Genomic DNA, 19,473 nt, shown 5'->3' with positions numbered 1-19,473 from the left:
TTTATATATATATATATATATATATATATATATAGCAAGGCGACTCAATGGTGTCCGAGATTGAATGTGGATCAATAAATATGCCACCCTCCCATACTTTTATTGTCTGCTCCAGTTATGCACCACCCCCCGCTGTGTAGTAGGAGGAAGCTTCACATGCCTCCCAGCAGTGACTTAGTCTACAATATATTGTAGTCTACATTGCACTGTAGAGAATCTACTGTTTATTTCATGAAATTATCTGTAAATAATGGCTTCACAAAGATTAAAATGCAAAAGTGAAGTATCATTGTTCAGTTGAGGCCTAAACAGGAACATTCATTTCAAACGCATCCCTGTCTTTTCAAAGACCAACTATTAATTTTATGAAATTATTTTTATATAATCACTTGAATTAAAATTAAATGAATGCGCCCCCGTTTTATAAAAGAATCTACAGTTGATTTTATAGGCTGGGCCTTTCAACTTGTGCATGATAAAACTTCCCAAATGTACTGGCGATGTTAGGTTTTATAAATGTGTTGACTTTATTCAAAATCAGACTTTTTTCTTTAATCGGATTTTTTTTCGATTATTGGTTTTCAATACTTATCAGACGCATTTCCATACAAGACCTACATAAGAACACTCGCAGACATATCAAGTACCTCCGCATGAAATTTAAAAAAAAATCGGCCCTGCCTTTTCAGAGTCCATAGCAAACGAACACACATACACACGTGTGCGCACACTGACAAAGTTCCTTTTATATAGTAGTAGAGATAGAGATATATCCACTCCCTAAATGTTAACATTTACAAAAAAAATATGTTCCCATCTTACTCACCATATTTCCTAGAATATATACTCCAAAATTCATCATGATCCGTTTATTAGTTCTAGTGGTGGCAATACTAAGCTCTTTTATCTACATAGCTTCATATGATGATTCAAACTTTATCCAATTAATTAGTGGATTTTCAGCTCTTTTCATCCAGTTGGTTCGACCTGTAGCCATTCCGGCTATTTTTATCCAATTCTCTTTACTTGTCGTCATTCAAAGCCCTTTGATTCAATTCGTTCAACTAGTATTATATTTGATTACCTCTACCTGCATCATTTCAAGTCTTCATACAATTAGCTCTATCTGTGGCCATCTGTTTCCATTCAATTTGTTCAATGTGGTCATTTCAAGCTCTTTTGTTTCAATTAGCTGTGACTGTGGCCATTCTAGGCTATTTTTTTTTTTTTTTTTTTATCTATGTGGTAATTCCAAGCTATTTTCATATAATTAACTATATCCATAACCATTTATCCAATTACGTAGCTCTTTCGGTGAACATCTTGCTACATATGACCATTTCAAATCTTTTTATACAATTAATTCTGTTTGTTGCTATTCTGAGCTATTTTATCCATTTAGGTACCCCTGTGACTATTCCAACCTCTTTTCACTTTTTTCTTTTTTTTAATTTTCTTCCTTTGAAGATTGTAACGCAGGGTATGGGGCAGCCAAACCAGCTGCCAACATTGCCCTGCTTTTTATTGAAACCAACCGAGAGCTCTTTTTAGTATCCTCGTTGTTCCCTTAAGTGCAATTGTGCGGATCTCTTTTGCACTTGGTTCACCAGGAATATTAGTTAGATAGGACTTCAGGTTCTTCTTCATAAGCCCTGTGGCACCTATAATAACTGATATGATTGATATCTCTCTAAGACAGTTTTTTTTCATATCATACATGAAACCTTGATATTTGGTCTGTTTCTCCCTTTCAACTCTGTTGACACCTCCATCATTAGGGACACTCACTTCAACCAAGGTTGCAACTCTCTCTGACTTATTCCATATAACTATGTCAGATTCCACAGCAGTATTTTCAAGGTGGGTGGCTGTAGGGTTTATAAGTCATTTCCAACTGTTCTTTCAGGTTGATGTTCCCAGGATTTGCTGCTACACTGGATGTTTAATTTTCACGTGATTACCCCTACTTGTGATCATTATGAGCTCGTTTTATCTGACAGTTTTTATTAAATAATTTTTTTTTTATTATCCATGTGGTAATTCCAAGCTATTCTCATACAATTAACTATATCCATAATCATTTATCTAATTACGTAGCTCTTTTGGTGAACATCTTTAAATCTTTTAATTAAAGTTAGTTCTACACATGACCCTTTCAAATAATTTTATACAATTAATTCTGTTTGTTGTATAGTCACAGCGATATCTAAATGGATAAAATAGCTCAGATAAAAACTGTCAGATAAGACGAGCTCATAATGATCATTCTGAGCTATTTTATCCATTTAGATATCCCTGTGACTATTTCAACCTCTTTTCACCGGATTAGCCCTACCTGTGATCATTATGAGCTCGTTTTATCTGACAGTTTTTATTAAATAATTTTTTTTTTTGATTGGGCATTACAAACTTCCATCCAATTAGCTCTACCTGTTGTCTGTTCTAGTGGTTTGAATCTAATTAGTTCTATCTGCAACAATTTAAGCTTGTTTTTTTTTGTTTGTTGTTTTGTTTAATTTTACTTCAGTTGAAATATTTAGAAATCAAAGACTCCCTCTTCTTAGGGCTAACACTTCATCTCTGTATGAGACTAGCAGGGAGACTAGACGTTGCCTGGGATTTAATGATGATCAATGAATATTTCACACTCCTATATTTTTATTGTCATCGAAATCCGTGGAATCTTCACATGCTTCCATGCAATAACTTAGTCCAAAATACATGTTATTCTACATTGCACTCTAGAGAACTAACTGTTTCTTTTATAAAATTATTTTATATAAACTTCTTTCCAGTTAATGAAAAAAAAAATATTAAGAAATTTACTTGTGGGGTTTGAACCTACAGACCACATCATGCAAAAAAAAAAAAAAAAAAAAAAAAGTAAATTTTAAAGTCTTATAAAATTCTTTGCAATTAATGGAAAAAAATTAAGAAATTTATGTGCGGAGTTTGAACCTACAGACCACGTCATGCAAAAAAATAAAACAAAACAAAACATGCTATCAAATTACCCACAGTAGAATTTTCACAGCCTGTTGTTCTATCATTGTTGCTAAGCAACGACGATGACATGGAAAAAATGGCTTTACTGATGATAGATAAATTAAAATAACGATTTCGATTATTGATTATTCGTAATTATTGGGAGTATTGTGAGACAAAGATCACTCCCAGATTTATACACTAAAGGTCTGTAAATTTTAAAGAAAATCTGTTCAGCCGTTTCGGAGTCTATAAGGAACGACTTCACGCACACACAGACAGAGAAAGTTTGCATTTATATAACTGTAGAGATACATAGATATTCGAATATTCCATTAAAGTTCTCCTTTACATCTCAAACAATGAGTTCGAGAAGAAGTTGAAAACATAACTTTCCTTTCCCCCAAATTTAAATTGGGCCATTTAAATATGTTATACCATACCTTTCTTGATCTTACTGGATTCCAGGACGAGAATTCATCTAGTCTGGTGGAGTATCCAGCTTTGTGCTATTACTTGAGGTAACATCACTTGAAGAAAGTGTATCATTCCTTGTAAAAGCCATAAGATCTTATTTGAGCCACTTTGGTAAAGGTTTACTTCTAGGGAAAAGTATCCCCATGCCAGGTTGTTCTGACAAATCCCTGTACAGAGAGACGATAGACACTCGAGGAAAATGTCTAGTAGACATTCAAGTTTTCTTTAAATAGGCATTCAAGTTCTCTTCAGTAGGCATTCAAGTTTTCTCCTGTTTGTATTTCAATCTGTATGTAGCCATTCAAACCTCTTTTCATCAAATTAGCTCTCCCCTGTAGCTTTTTTTTTTTTTTTTTACATAGGCATAACCACTTATCAAGGCCAGAGACCACTCGAGGATAAGGGTTAAGAGTGTACAGTAGTCAATTCGACAATATTAAGTTAGTAATGGAAATTCGGTAAATTTGTTAACTTAAGTGGAACGGCTCATCAAGAACTTGTTTACGTTGGGCTTATCCTAACCACATTTTATCTATGCGGTAATTCTAGGCAATTTTTATATGGTTAACTATATCAATTTAAGCTATATTAATTCAATTAGATCTTCTATGAATATTCCAAAATCTTTTCATCTAGTTAGCTCTACTTGTGTCCAATCAATTAGATTTACCTGTAACCATTCCAAATAATTTATGCAATTAGCTTTTGTTTTGACCATTTGATGTTCTTTAACCAATTAATTTGATCTGTAACCATTTTAATGCCTTTTCACTCAATTAACTCTATCTGCAATCATTTTAATGGCTTTTATTTCAATTATTTTTTATTGTTGTCCTTTTCAATGGGTTTTCCTTCATTTAAATTTATCTTTAGCCATTTTAATGTTATTTCATCTAATTAAATCTATCTTCTATTGTTTTAATGGTTTTTCATCCAATTAACTCTATCTTATCCATTTTAATGGCTTTTCATACAGTTAATGCTATGTTATTTTTATATCTTTTTATCCAATGAATTCGACCTACAGTCATTTTAATGGCTTTGCATCCAATTATCTCCATCATGCTTTTTCAATAGATTTTCATGCAATTAACTCTATATGCAATCATTTTAATGTCTTTCATAGAAGTAATTCCGTTTGTATCCATTTTAGTCGCTTTTCATCCAATTTACTATATATGTAGGCATTTCCATGTCTTCATCCAATTAAGTCTACCTGCAACCATTTTAATGTCTTTTCCTCTAATTATCTCTGTTGGTGGCCTGTTTAATTGGTTTTTGATATGTTCCACAAAAGGTATATATTCGTTTGAAATAGCTGAGTGATCTTTCTCTCCAATATAAAAACCTGTGAAAATTTTTTTACAGCATAAAATATTACAAATCTGTCGTTTTCAATTTGACTGTAATTTCATTCTACAAGCAGCAACATTCACTAGGCATATGCTATTGGCTTTGTAGATCCATCATTTGTGAAGTACTGCAGCACCCAGTTACTCATTGCTAGTATCTGCTGCTACAGATTTTCCTCTTCAGGTAGAAATGCGCTAATGATAGATCTATTAACAAACAACTATTTTTTTTTTTTTTTACATTCTTCTGACCATTTTTACCAAATTATTTCACAGAGCTCTCATATGTTATAATAACTTACTAATTCCAAGAAAGTCTGAAGTTTAGCAAAATTATCAGGTGCGGGAATATTCTTTGTAGCCTCATCCCTTTCTGGGTTTGGTTTTCTTGTCAATGATTTGCCCTAAATATTTTGCCTTCTTTAGAAAGAAATCATATTTTTCAGCACTTAGTTTGAACCTATATTCTTCAATTCCTTGTAATACTACTCTAATAATAATGTTGCATCACATTTTCGCTTTTAATCAAAATATTTAAATATTATGCCCATTATTTGCTGGAATACATTTTGAGTTTCTTTTAATCCAAAAGGAAGACGATTCGGTTTAAAAATTCCTTTATGTAAGTTTATTGTCAGGTACTTCAAACATTCTTCACTGATTGGATGAAGGTAAGCTTCAAACAAATCCTACTTTGATAAAACTTTAACTTTATTTAATATAATGAGTATATCTTCTGGAGATGGTAGAGAATATGCATGGTCTTTCAAACCGTTATATAATCCTGTTAAAAATCAGCACATATGCCAATTTTTCAGTTTTTCTTTTTTTATATATATACATGGTTAGCCACGTCCAATCCAAGTAATCAAACTTTTAAATTATGCCAATTTTTTCTAACTTTTCTAATTTCTCATTTATTGCATCTAGTTTTGAAAATGATACTTTTCTTTCGGGTTTGAAAATCGTTTTTTTTTAATTCAAAGTCAAATTCTGAGACCTGAAGAAACATGAGGGAATTCGTTTTTCAAATTTTCCATTTGCTTCTTCTTCTTCTTCTTCTTCTTCTTCTTCTTCTTCTTCTTCTTCTTCTTCTTCTTCTTCTTCTTCTTCTCTACGATGTTATATTTGTTAGAGAAAGAATTAATTATTAATTTCTAAAAATTAAGCTGTACAATTCAGTCTAGACCAAAAGGATTTTATGAACCAGAGAGTACATACACTTTTGATTTATAAGTTTTTCCCATGAATGAAATGTTACACTTTAATTCTCTTTTGAACTTTCATTTTTTACCTGATACTCCTCAACAATTTTTTCTGTGTTTGTTAATCATAAAAACCTATTTCTGCTAGTTTGTTCGTTTATTACAATGATATCATTTCCTTAATGGTGCCACTCCTGTCTTTGTTGCTCTTTTTGAGTTAAAAAATAAGAAGCTTTAGTTTTAGAATGACTCTTGTATGACAAAGCGTGCTCCATACACAGCTATTCATTGCTGGCAAAAGTGCATTGCGAATAGTAGTGACTGTGTAGAAAAATAAATTCTGAAGCACAAAAGGTCGTTTGTTTTAATGATGCCACTCCTATCTTTATAGTTCTTCAATTTTTTGAGTTAAAAATAAAAGGAGACTTTCATTTTGGAACGACCCTCATATTACACAAATAGAGGAAATGTCTTGCAGAACTTATTGTATTTGGTGGCTTGAAACAAGACTAACTTTGAAATATAATTGTTTAATGTAGGGACGATGGCTTTCTGATGTGCATCAGATATGATTGAAGTGAAAGTCCTTTTATTTTGTCTGATTAGTGATCACATTAAAAAGGAGGGAGCAGTATTTCTTGGCATTTTCTCCAATCAAACACAGCTTACAAAAGAAGATATACAAAGGGTTTTTGCATCCAGCCCAAAATTAAATGCCTGTTGATTGGCCAATTAAAAAGGGGCTATTTGTGAATTCAAGGGAGCTAATTCGTCTTCATGATAAAAAAAGAGAGATTATTATTTGAAGAGAATAAGGAGATAATACTTTTGTTTTATATATATATATATATATATATATATATATATATATATATATATATATATATATATATATATATATATATACTGTGGACCGTATCAGCGAAATGTGCATCAAAAACAAATGTCTTATTTGAAGCATAAAAGTTCAACAACAGCTGGTGATTTTCGACTTGGAACATGTAAACATTTCTGAACATCACAATAAGTGATGATTCGACATGTGAGAAAAGTTTTACCTCAACAAGGTGTGACCACTGACATGGAACACATGTTTCCCCAGTAGAATAACCAGACACATCAATCACCTTGACATGAGTAAACCTTCAACAAACATTGACCCCCCCCTAACTACAACTATTGACCTTTGACTTGGAAAACATAAACGTTAACAAAAAAATTTAAACTCTCAAAAATAGGATTTTGATTTTATTATCATAGGGCATTAAGAGTCTCTCAGTGCTATTTTATTAACACCCACAAAGGTTTGGAGTTTACTTATCACCATGTGGTATCAAGCACATCTCAGGCAGTTTTTTTAATTTTATTTGTAAGTTACAATAACGGGAGATAACTTAGGTTATAGTATCACAAGGAGGAAGATAGATGAATGATTAACAAAGATCAAATCTTCATGTTTCTGAATTTATATATATACTAGCATTCGGCCCGGCGTTGCCCGGGTGTTTGGAGGTTATGCTGAGTAAAAAAAAAACAAAAAAAAAAAACGGTCAATTTTTTTAACTTTGACCCCTATTTTGACTCCTTAGCATTTATTGTTTTGGGCTCAAATCAAGTTATTAAGTTAGATCCATGTCCAAGGAACCAATATCTAAAATTTCAAGTGTTTAGACCCCAAATTATCGGAGGAATGGTCCCCCCTCGCCAAACTTTCACAAGAAACACTCGTCTAGCTGTAAACACTATCAATAATTTCCCCCACTCTTTATCTGTGCCTAAACCTAAACGTAGATTCCATGAACAAAGCTTCTTTTTTAGAACTGCACGCCTGTGGAATTGTCTTCCGTTTTCCTGCTTTCCGGCTGACTACAATATGGTTTTGTTCAAGTCTAAAGTAAATAAGTTCTTGATGAGCCGTTCCATATAAGTTATTAAATTTACCAAATTTTCATTACTAATGATTACTATATTGACCAACTTCTACTGTACACTCTTTAACCCTTATCCTTGAGTGGCCTCTGGGCCTTGATAATGTGGTGATGCCTTTGTAAAAAAAAAAAAAAAAAAAAAAAAAAAGGTCAAATCGTTGACCTTTGACCCCTTAGCAGCCAAATTTCTGGCCGAAAACCGATCACATCAATTTTTCCAAATCTCAGTACCCTGTGTATCAAATTTCGAGTCTGTACATTAAAAATTGACAGAGTTATTGCATAGGGAAATGTACACAGACACACAGACACGTTCACTTTTATATATATATATATATAGACTAGCATTTCAGCCCGGCGTTGCCCGGGTGTTTGGATGTGTATGTTGAGCAGAAAAAAAAAGTGGTAGTAGGACGGCAGGCTCGAACCCGTATTGCAAAGGAGGAAAAAAACGGGGTAAAACCTAACGTTTATGCTGTTACGACCACCGCCAAACCGGAAGCGACATTTTTTTAAATTAAGGCTAGACAATCTAAAGGAGAGGATAACTTTAAAAAATATCGGCGAAAAAAGTGACCCCCCCCCTGTAGAAAAGTGCCTAGTTGAAGGTGAAGATATTAATGTTTTAGCCAATTTTTTTTATATTTGTCGTATGAAAGATCGAACTTTAAAACGATACTGATCTTGGTAAAATCCGTCGCCTCTATTGAAAGTTTAAGACAGACATGCAAATAGACATACATACATAGATTTATATATTGGTAACTAAATATTTTCGACCCAAACTGATGAAAAAGCTTGCCCTATCTCTGAATACCCTTTATGTAAAATTTCAAATATTTAGACCAGAAATTGTCTGAGTAATTTGGAAGAGACCGCAGAGTTCAATTTCTTTTTAACTTTGACCCCTATTATGACCCCTTAACATTTATTGTTTTTGGCTCAAATCAAGTTATTAAGTTAGATCCATGTCCAGGGAACCTATATCTAAAATTTAAAGTGTGTAGACCCAAAATTGTCGGAGGAGTTTGGTAGAGTTCTCAAAGGTCAAATCATTGAACTTTGACCCCTTAATCCCCAAATGTCTGGCCCAAAACCGATCACATCGATTTTCCCAAATCCTGTATATCAATTTCGAGTCTGTAGACTAAAAATTGACAGAGTTATTGCATAGGACAATGTACACAGACACACAGATACACAGACACGTTCACTTTTATAGATATATAGATAGAAGATATATATATATATATTATATATGGTTTTAAATAAAATACTAGGCGGAAGTTTCTCGAGAGCTCTTTCGGCTATCATCTCTTCAGGAGTAAATCGATAGCAATCTAAATAATATTGTAACGAAAATAAAGAGTTCTATTGGGGAACTTATTTAATGTGCCAAAGTACGGGGACATTAATTAAATTTATTTACGTTTAAAAAACGATTAAAAATGTTGGCACAACGAGGGAGAAAAAAAAAAAAAAAAAAAAAAAAGCGGGAGAAAAAATTCAAAGTTCCCCAAAGAGAAACAATGCGTTTGATGTTTCTTTTTGCCGGCACAAAGAAAGTTGACGCACTGCGATAGAGACGGCCTCCAAAATCTTTAAATGGTTTTTGGAGTCCGCTCTATGTAGCACCTCGAACCAATCTATTTTATATCTATCGGCACAGCACGGGTTGTCAACCAAATGCTGGCCAATAGCAGAGTCCAAGGCTGCAGAAGGAGGGAGACCACCGAACCCCATCCTCCCTTGTCTGATCTTCGATGGAACATGCTGGTTTATACGAGTCAAAAGGTGCAAGGATGTTCGCCCAACATAACCAGCATCGCACTGGCATCTAAACTGATATACAATATTACTATTTTGGATGTAAGGCAAACTATCCTTGCGGAAAGACGGAAAAGCAGGTCTCGTAGTATATACCACACGCAAGGTCACCGAATTGAAGCAATCGTAAATACTTCTTCGAATCTGTTTTGAAATTATATTACTCCCCTCCCCTATCCACGGTAATTTCAAATAAACCGGGCATTTCAAGGGTCCAAACTTTTTAGGGGATTTAAAATCCGCAACCTTTTGGAAAATACAATCATCAATAAGGTCAACAGGATAACCATTATTGATGAATATTTCCCTGATCTTATCGAGTTCGACATCTAATCTGTTAGGCGAACAAATCATGAGGGCTCTATGTACCAAAGTATTAATTAAGCCGGCCTTACGTGATTTAGGTACAAAAGACAACCAGTTCACATATAGGCCAGTAAATGTCGGCTTTCTATAAATTGTAGTGAGAAAGCCCCCGTCGAACGCTCAAGGGGGGGGGGCTTTCTCACTACAATATTACTATATTATTTAGATTGCTATCGATTTACTCCTGAAGAGATGATAGCCGAAAGAGCTCTCGAGAAACTTCCGCCTAGTATTTTATTTAAAACCATATACAAATTCTGTACCTCTAAACATTTATTTATATATATATATATATATATATATATATATATATATATATATATATATATATATACTAGCAAAAGTACCTGTTGTTGATTGGGTTCAAAAACAGTCTACAGAAAATGGACTCTGATTTATGAAAGTATGATAGGTTATGAAAAGGAAGGGTTGTAAAGAGATAGCTTCGAATTTGGGGGTATCAAAACGAAAGCAAAATATGATGAAAGTAAAAATAAAATAGATAAACCCCATAATTTATTATACCATACCTGTTCACACTGAAACACTTATCACAATATTCTGTGGATTTATATTGAAAAACCTTGTTAAACTTTGTGACATATTTCCATTCTATGGAGGTCAGGCGCGAACGAACACCCAATAATTTTATCATACCATATTTCTTCAAACTGAAACATAATTATCAAAGTATATTTACGCAGATAGATATGAAAAATCTTGTTAAACTTTGTGACATATTTCCATTCTATGGAGGTCAGGTGCGAACGAACACCCCATAATTTTATTATACCATATTTCTTCAAATTGAAACATAATTATCAAAGTATACTTACGCAGATAGATATGAAAAGTTTTTATTAAAGTTTGTGCCTATTTCCATTCTATAGAGGCCAGGCGTGAACGCAGACCCCACAATTTTATTAAACCATCCCTATTTAAATTAAAACATACTTATCCAAGTATTCTTATGTACATCTATATCAAAAATACTTATAAACGTTTTTTTTTATTATTTTAAAATTTTTTATTTCCATACTTTGTGGACCAGGTGCGAAGGCAGACCCCACAATTTTTATGAACCACTGTTCTGCCAGATCAAACATACCCATTCCTGTGTCTCGATACATCTTCTATCATTATATGTAATCAGTTTTTTAATATAGTCAACCATATAGGAGCCTATTTGTGACCACACACACACAGCTTTATATTATATATATAAAGGAACTTTGTGTGTCTGCGAGTTTGCTCTCTATGGACTTAAAAACGGTTGGGCCATTTTTTATGAAATTTCACACAAATGTACCTTATGTGTCTGGGAGTGTTCTTAGATAAGATTTATACCAAAGTGCCTTTGATAAGTATTGATAATCAAAATAATCCAATGAAAGAAGGAACAGGCGATTTTGACCAAAGTTAACACCTTACACAGCCTAATATCACAAGTGCATTTGAGAAGGTTTATTACCACACAAACTGAAAGGCTCGACATATCAAATTAACAGTAGGTTCTTTAATACAACAGGGGCGCATTCAAAATGTTTCTGTTTAGAGCACAAGTGAAACATGATATTTGACTTAAAAGAGCACTGGGGAAATTTTAAAGTTCCAAAAGACGATTAAAATAAACAATTAAATTAGATATATTTGTATAAGAAGATTAAAATGCCACTGCGTGGGGGAAAAATATCAAAAGGCAGGCGATCAAAGTTCCCAAAGAGATTTAATGCTTTTATTGACCCCTTCTGTTGGCACAAAGAAGGTTTTCAAATCATGATAAAGACAGATTCCCAAATTTTAAAATGATTTTTGGAATCTGCTCTATGTAGTACCTCAAAATCACTCTATTTTATACTTATTGACACAACATGGATTCTCAACCAAATGCTGGCCAATAACAGAGTCGAAAGTTGCAGATGAAGGGAGACTCACAGATCCTACCCTTCCCTGTCTAATCTCGGATGGAACGTACTGGTTTATGTGAGTCTGCAAATGCAAAGAAGTCCGACCCACATAATTGTGGACTCTGCTGTTCCATGCATATCCCGGAATTCAGCAGAAAGATTCCCTGAGTTGGACAAGATACACCTGAAGAAGGTCGGGGGTTAAATTGACTGAGACGTTGTGCAACTAACATTCAAGATGAAAACAGTAGTGTGAATAATCCAATAATCCAGAATTACTTATGTGTTATTTGTGGCTGTGGAGTATGGCCACATGCAGTCACCCTTGATGCACAACTTGCATTTGTTCAACTGGCTAGTAAACAGTGTGTCATGGTTTATTTATTAGGCTATCATTTTTTTTTTTATTATTTTATCAACAAAACCCAGATATCGTGATTTTTATTTTGTTGAACGGAAGTGATTTACATTTTTATTTCAAGCCAATTTTTGATTTCTATTTAAACATATCATTACGATATCAAATCAACAGCAGGAAGTGAAGAAAGTGATTAACCAAACACAGCGTTTTAAATATATCAGTCTACATTATCATGAGCTAAGAATTAATTGCTGTAATAGTTTAGACGAAAGATTTAATTTTTAGTGAAAGAAATATGAGAGGGTTAAGCATATTATAAGTCAGAAGGTTTATCCTTTGGTTGAGTGATCATCAAAGAACTTATGTCTGGAGATTCCAAGTGAGAAAAATCCGAGTGAGTGTTGTTAGAATAATGATTGGGGATTAATCTAATGAGTTTCGGTGTGTGTATTTCTGGAGAAAGTGATCTCCCCTGTATGCATGCGTCAAAATATGAGGATCGCTCCAAAAGTAGAGCCTCCTATTTGTTCCTATTTACTTGCCTCCCCATGAGGGCAGAGTTAGACATAAGGTTTGTTTTTGATGTGGCGAAAATCTAGCTCCCCAAAAAGAGGCACTCTGGATAGGAACAAAAATAAAAAATTGTCTCAGTCTAGAAGGATTTCTCGTCCACTGACCAAGGACAGAAAACGTGAAGTATCAGAACAGATACTACACTATGTTCTTAGCCAAAAGGCCAAGAGGCCTCCTGTTTGTTTTAACTCAAAAAGTTGAAGTGCTACGAAGATAGGAATGATGAATAATGGCCGTGCATGGGCATTCATAGCACGCTTTGCCATATGAGGTTTGTTCCAAAAGTAAAGCCACTTAAAAAACTTAAAGAGCTACAAAGATGGGAGTGGTATCATTAAAATAAGAAACCTTTTTTGCTCCATAATTTATTTTCCTACATAGCCACCATGGTTCTCTATTTACTTTTACTAGAAATTAAACAACATATCTCCGTTTCTGACACACGTCCATGATAGGGGTTGCTATTTTAGAGTCCCACACCGTCAATGTCTCCAACAGAGAGCTGAAACTTTCAGGTCATGAATGCATCAGTTCAGTCACCATAACAATGCAATTTGCAATTCCTTCTGATCCATTCGGACGGAATAAAACAAAATAGGAGGCATTACTTTGGAACGCTCCTCGTAGTTTTTTTTTTTTATTCACCAAGTGATGGCACACACGAGCTCTCTAGATCAATGACTCACCTGTAACCCTTACATAATAATGTGTAAGTTGAAAGCAAAAGCGTTGTCAATTGCTCATCCAGCCAAAAAAAAATCTAATAATTGAAATGTATTATGTGTGTGGGAGTTCGAAAAGTGATGAAAGAAATTTGTTGACAAGACATATTAGTTAGGGGTGAATAGTCAATTTTTTCCACATGTGTGCGTATGGTAAAGTGAAAAAAAAAAAAAACCTTCCTGAGCAGTTGCATTCATGTTGTTTATTTTTTATTTATTTATTTTTTTTTTTTTTATTCAATTTTCACCCCAAACAAGGCACAATGCCACTTCGAAGCAGGGGGCTACACTAGTTTAGTTCAGATATCGTGATTTGGAAAGATTTAGGAAAGAACAAAGTTGACCTACGGTTTACTTTCAGCAGCATCGTAACTCTCACTTCCCTTATTTTATCCTTTAATCCTCACATTCTATAAGCGATGTTTCTGACAAAGGGGGAAGAATTGCTCTTTTCTGAGTCAGATTCTATCAATCTAATGCTTATCAGTAACTAATTTTTAATCTTGAAGTAGTATTTTTTTTTTGTTCTTTACGTCAGGTGGCTTCATTCTTTGTATTTTTCAATATTTATTTGTGATGCTTAGTTTGGTTGTTTTGTAAAAAAAAAATTGCTGTTTTTGTTTTGGGCTTTTCAGAACATTATTAAATTTATAAAGAGAAAGAGAAAAATCAATGTTTGGTGTATTTTAGGTCAGAAAACCGGTATCTTCACACTGCCTGATCTGGTAGCATCACAGATACTTACATTTTAAAATAAAATAATATATTCATCTCTATATTTCTCTTTCATATCTCTCTCTCTCTCTCTCTCTCTCTCTCTATATATATATATATATATATATATGTATATATATATATATATATATATATATATATATGTATATATATGCTACCATCGTTTTTGAATATATGGTTAAGTGGCAGTTTTAGTCATTTAGAACTGCTTTAAAGCTTCACCGCTCACTCATTTTTCGACCAAATTTCAAACAATTATTACAGTTTATAGATCATCTTCTCATCTATACTCTGAAAAGAAATTTTCAATTTTCGTTCAGTAAAACAAAGTTATGGATGAATTTACTGGTGATCAAAATCATAAAAAAAACGTAAGGAGATGAGCGACGTTTTTTATGACTGCTTTCCATAGCAACCACGTCGCTTTAATGACTATAGTTGCTACCAATTCACCGCTCTCGCAAAAAGAGAAGTAACAAGTGAAACAGAGAGAATGAAAGGGAGATAATTGGAGGATTTTATTGAAAGCAGACGAGTGCCGTACATTGTTATTACATATGTGTATGTTATGTTTATGGGGGCCAAAAAATAAGACTGAAATTAAACAAAGAACAAGTGAATTTACTGGAAGCCTGAAAAAATCATGGATTACAATAGAAAAATGCGAGCATGAAAAGTAATATGGTTAAGCTTAAACATGGAAAAGTAAAGGACTACTTGTTAAAACTGGAAAAGAAAAGGACAAGATATTCTAGTAAAAAATATAATAAATTTATAACTTAAAATATTAAAGCATTAAGGATTTTTTTAAATTCAATTTATAACATCATATAATCAATTCTTTATGCTTTAATATTTTAAGTTATAAATTTCTTATATTTTTTACTAGAATATATTGTCCTTTTCTTTTCCAGTTTTAACAACTAGTCCTTTATTTTTCCATGTGTAAACTTAACTATATTACTTTTCATGCTCGTGTTTTTCTATTGTAATATATATATATATATATATATATATATATATATATATATATATATATATATATATATGAGGAGATATATTTTTTATTTTAAAATTTAGTATATGTTTGTATATATATATATATATATATATATATATATATATATATTTTATTTATTTATTTTTTTTTACACAGTGGTCACCACTTATCACGGCCCGGAAGCCACTCAGGGATAAGGGTTATTGCAAGTACATTACGTTAGTGTGGAGATTTGATGAAGTGTTTACGTAAGGGGGCGGTTCATTAGGAATTTGTTAACGTTGGACTTGAAGACATCCAAGTTGTAGTCAGGTGGGAAGCAGGCAGACGGAATAGAGTTCCACAGGCGTGCACTTCTAAGAAAGAAGCTTTGTTCATGGAATCCACGTTTTGATTTAGGCACAGATAAAGAGTGGGGGAAATTTTTCACAGTGGATTCAGCTAGACGGGTGTTTTTCGTGAAAGATTGGCGAGGGAGGGACCAGAGATTGGAGTTCAGACGAGCACCTACCATGGAAATAACGATAAAACAAGGATAGGCTCGCAACGTCTCTTCTGTGGGAGAGAGGTTGCAGGGTAGAGAAAAAAGGGCATCCCCCACTAAGCCACAAAGTCTATTTTGTACTCTGTCAAGGCAGGAAAGGCTGTTTTTAGCAGCTCCTGCCCAGATATAGCAGCAGTATTCCATCCTTATATATATATATATATATATATATATATATATATATATATATATATATATATATATATATTTCACAAATGAAGAGTGTTTTAATTTTGCATTATTGTAAAAAACATCTCCTAATGTCTTAGTTTGTGTTAAAATTACAGAAAGATATCATCTAAAATAAAGAATCTATTTAAGTTCAAAACCCTTCAGTGACTTTTTGGACACCCTGTATATATATATATATATATATATATATATATATATATATATATATATATATATATATATACACACACACACACACACACACACTAATAGGCCGCCTGGCATTACCCGGTCGTAAAATATGCTTAAATATGATATCTTAATTTATGTAGATTTCGTATTTATTATTATAGCGCCAATTCTTTTTTGATTATTATATTGTACCCAATATATAGTAATGATTTCAAAAGTTAAAAAAAATTACTTACGTGTTATCAGCTAAAAACGAAAACATTTAGCACTCCATCCTTAATCTTTACTATTTTAGCTATCAACAAATGGAAACGAAAACGTTAAAAGTTAAGCAATTTTAAACTACTAATGTACATTTGTACGTATGCAGAAGTAACAAGTTTAGTCAACTTACTCCTGCCAAGTTCAATTTTTAAAAAAATTTTGATTACTTAGCAAATATTTTTACTGGTCAAAAGCCAAATCGAATGTGTTCCACAGGTTCAAATCTCTTAGAGATCAAGTTTTATGTCTGTAGATCAAAAATTGAGAGGAATTTGGTAGAGACTGTTGAGTACAAACACAAACAAGGTCACTTATATATATATATATATATATATATATATATATATATATATAGTAATTTATGAAATATATATGGCGATTAAGCTACACTGAATATTCTGCGTTTCATCCAACTATAGGATTCGTCAGGCTTATGCGCGAATTCTGTCGTTGCTTCTTGTTTTTATATATGTTGAGGATTTCTAGTTGGCCAATCAGCTTTCTAGTATCAACCGCGCCCCTTCCTATCCGCCAATGGGCATGCATTTTATCAAACAAAGGATCTGTTTTAGAACTAGGTTAGTGGTTTTAGGTGGCCGTTCTCCTTTTTTTTTTTTTTTTTTTTTTTTAAATAAAATACTTAAAGTTTACGCATAAATCTATACTTTCGTATATTAAATTTATGTGAATAAATGAAGTAGGTATATATATATATATATATATATATATATATATATATATATTATGCAAATATACATGTGCGTATGCTAGAACTTTTTAATCCTAAATGCTACACAATTATGCACAATGTAGAAAATATGCATAAATAGAACTGAGGGTAATAGTTAAATGAAAGCAGTCGTCCAATAAGAAACCATAAACAATTAATAATTTTTCAAAGAAATATACAAATTAGTTAACCTTTATGAAGTCACTTGAATACTCATGACTAAGTATATTAAGAAGTTTGTTTTAATAATTTTTAAACAGAAAAAGTAGGCTTTTAAGATCAATGTCAGTGTGACGACGACTCCCTGGTATGTTTGTGGTATTATGGTGACTGAAAACTCTAGCTAGGATTAGCGTAGACAAATTAAAGGTACAGTTACAAGGATCACGATAGACCCTCCCCACTTTTTTGATTGACCTTGTGCTTAATTTTGTGTTGTTAAATTTTTGTTTTGCGAAATAAAATATATAAATCAATGTCAGAGTGACAGAAAACTCAAGTTTGTGTGTGTGTGTGTGTGTGTGTGTGTGTTTATGTGTATGTGTGTGTGTATGTGTTTATGTGTATGTGTGTGTGTGTGGGGGGTTGAGACACTAATAACCGCTTTATCGTTAAAAAAAAAAAACAATAAAAAATCGACATAGTCTAAAAGCGATAAAAATAACACGTAAAGTCATCTAAAACCTTGTGGCATAACAGTTAACGCACTCGACTCTAGTATAATATGATTTGAGGTTTGAATCCTAGAACAATCAATCTAAACTAATGAATAGTAGAACCATGAAACACATGTTCGTAGACTACTGTTTTATAAGTAATATAATGTATATTTATTTATTAATATAAATAAACTAATTTTATCAATAAAAATATACATTAATAAAAATATACCTTGCCCTTCTTTTATTGAGCATTCTTAATAACCTCGTTAAATTCATGAGTTATCACTCCTGAACGTCTATAACTTGGTATATATATATATATATATATATATATATATATATATATATATATATATATATATATATATATATATATATAAGATCTGTTGTTATAATTTTTTTAGTGGTATTAACAGTTTTGAAATGCTGTTTTTTTGTTTTTTTTAATTTAATTTTGCTACCTTAATGATGAGGGAGTTACCTACCCCTTGTTTTGTATATAAATGCGTCGCCCCTTTTATTGATGGGGCATATTTTTAAATTATTTTTTAAAATTTTATTTTGTTTTTAAATATTTTTATGTGCATAAAAGTTATCCATAGACACGCATGTTTCTAGTTATCAGCTGTCGTCAGCATGGCTAAACTTTTGGGTAAATATATGTATTAAATATGGTTAAATCCAAAAATTCAGTTCCCAAAGTTAAGATGCCGTTAGTGGACTAGGTTTAGCTAAATTTGGAACGGAAATCACTAAGCATGAAACAGAATATGAAACCATATGAAACTTTCGTAGAAACTTTTTTACAAATGTTTAAAATAATTTTTTTGTGTGTGTGATTACATAAGAAATGTTTAAAAAAATAGGAGGTATTACTTTTGGAATGACCCTTATAATAACAATATTAAGCCAAACAATTCAGCAGATCAGATAAATTCTTGTGCTGGAATTAGAAACAATTAGCACGAGAAATCTCTGTGATAACCCTTATCCCCGAGTGGCTTCCGGGCCTTGATAAATGGTGACTTCCATGTAAAAAAAAAAAAAAAATAGTTTAATAGCGTTCTAAACAGTAAAACTGTTTTTTTTTTTGTAAGTAATAAACATTATTTAGATAACTTCAGCTGATAAAAATAAGTAAGTTTTTGAACTTGAAGTAGTATTTTATTTTTTTTTACACATCAAGTGGCCTCCCGCCTTGTCTGGAGTGATTTCCATCCCAAAAATTTTTTTTAAATACAATCATTAATTTTTGGTAATTTCTATTATTTTAACACAGATTACTATTTCTTCCATTGTAATTTAGCCATATCATTCATTCTATAAACCAGGATTTTGTTGTATTATCAGCAGTTTTTTTTTTTTTTTTTTAGAGAAAACGTTTGTTGTTTTGGATAAAGAAAAATATTTTTGAAAATATTGTTATTGACGATTTTCATTTGGATTCAAATTAATGAAGAAACAAACCTGTT

General features: G+C 32.3%; 1 long non-coding RNA gene and 1 pseudogene across 1 annotated transcript in view; both read right to left on the bottom strand.

The window, feature by feature from the left end:
- Positions 1–19,473, bottom strand: part of LOC145252508 (uncharacterized) — a 46,803-nt gene that overhangs the window by 8,531 nt on the left and 18,799 nt on the right. The window lies entirely within an intron of this gene.
- LOC145253005 (U2 spliceosomal RNA) lies at positions 12,977–13,156 on the bottom strand (annotated as a pseudogene).

The sequence above is a fragment of the Euprymna scolopes genome, chromosome 29 (genome assembly GCF_053919585.1).
Source record: "Euprymna scolopes isolate OS-2025 chromosome 29, ASM5391958v1, whole genome shotgun sequence".
NCBI classification, from domain to species: domain Eukaryota; kingdom Metazoa; phylum Mollusca; class Cephalopoda; order Sepiida; family Sepiolidae; genus Euprymna; species Euprymna scolopes.
The sequence above is the reverse complement of the archived record's forward strand: the minus strand, read 5'-3'. Positions and strand labels throughout refer to the sequence as shown.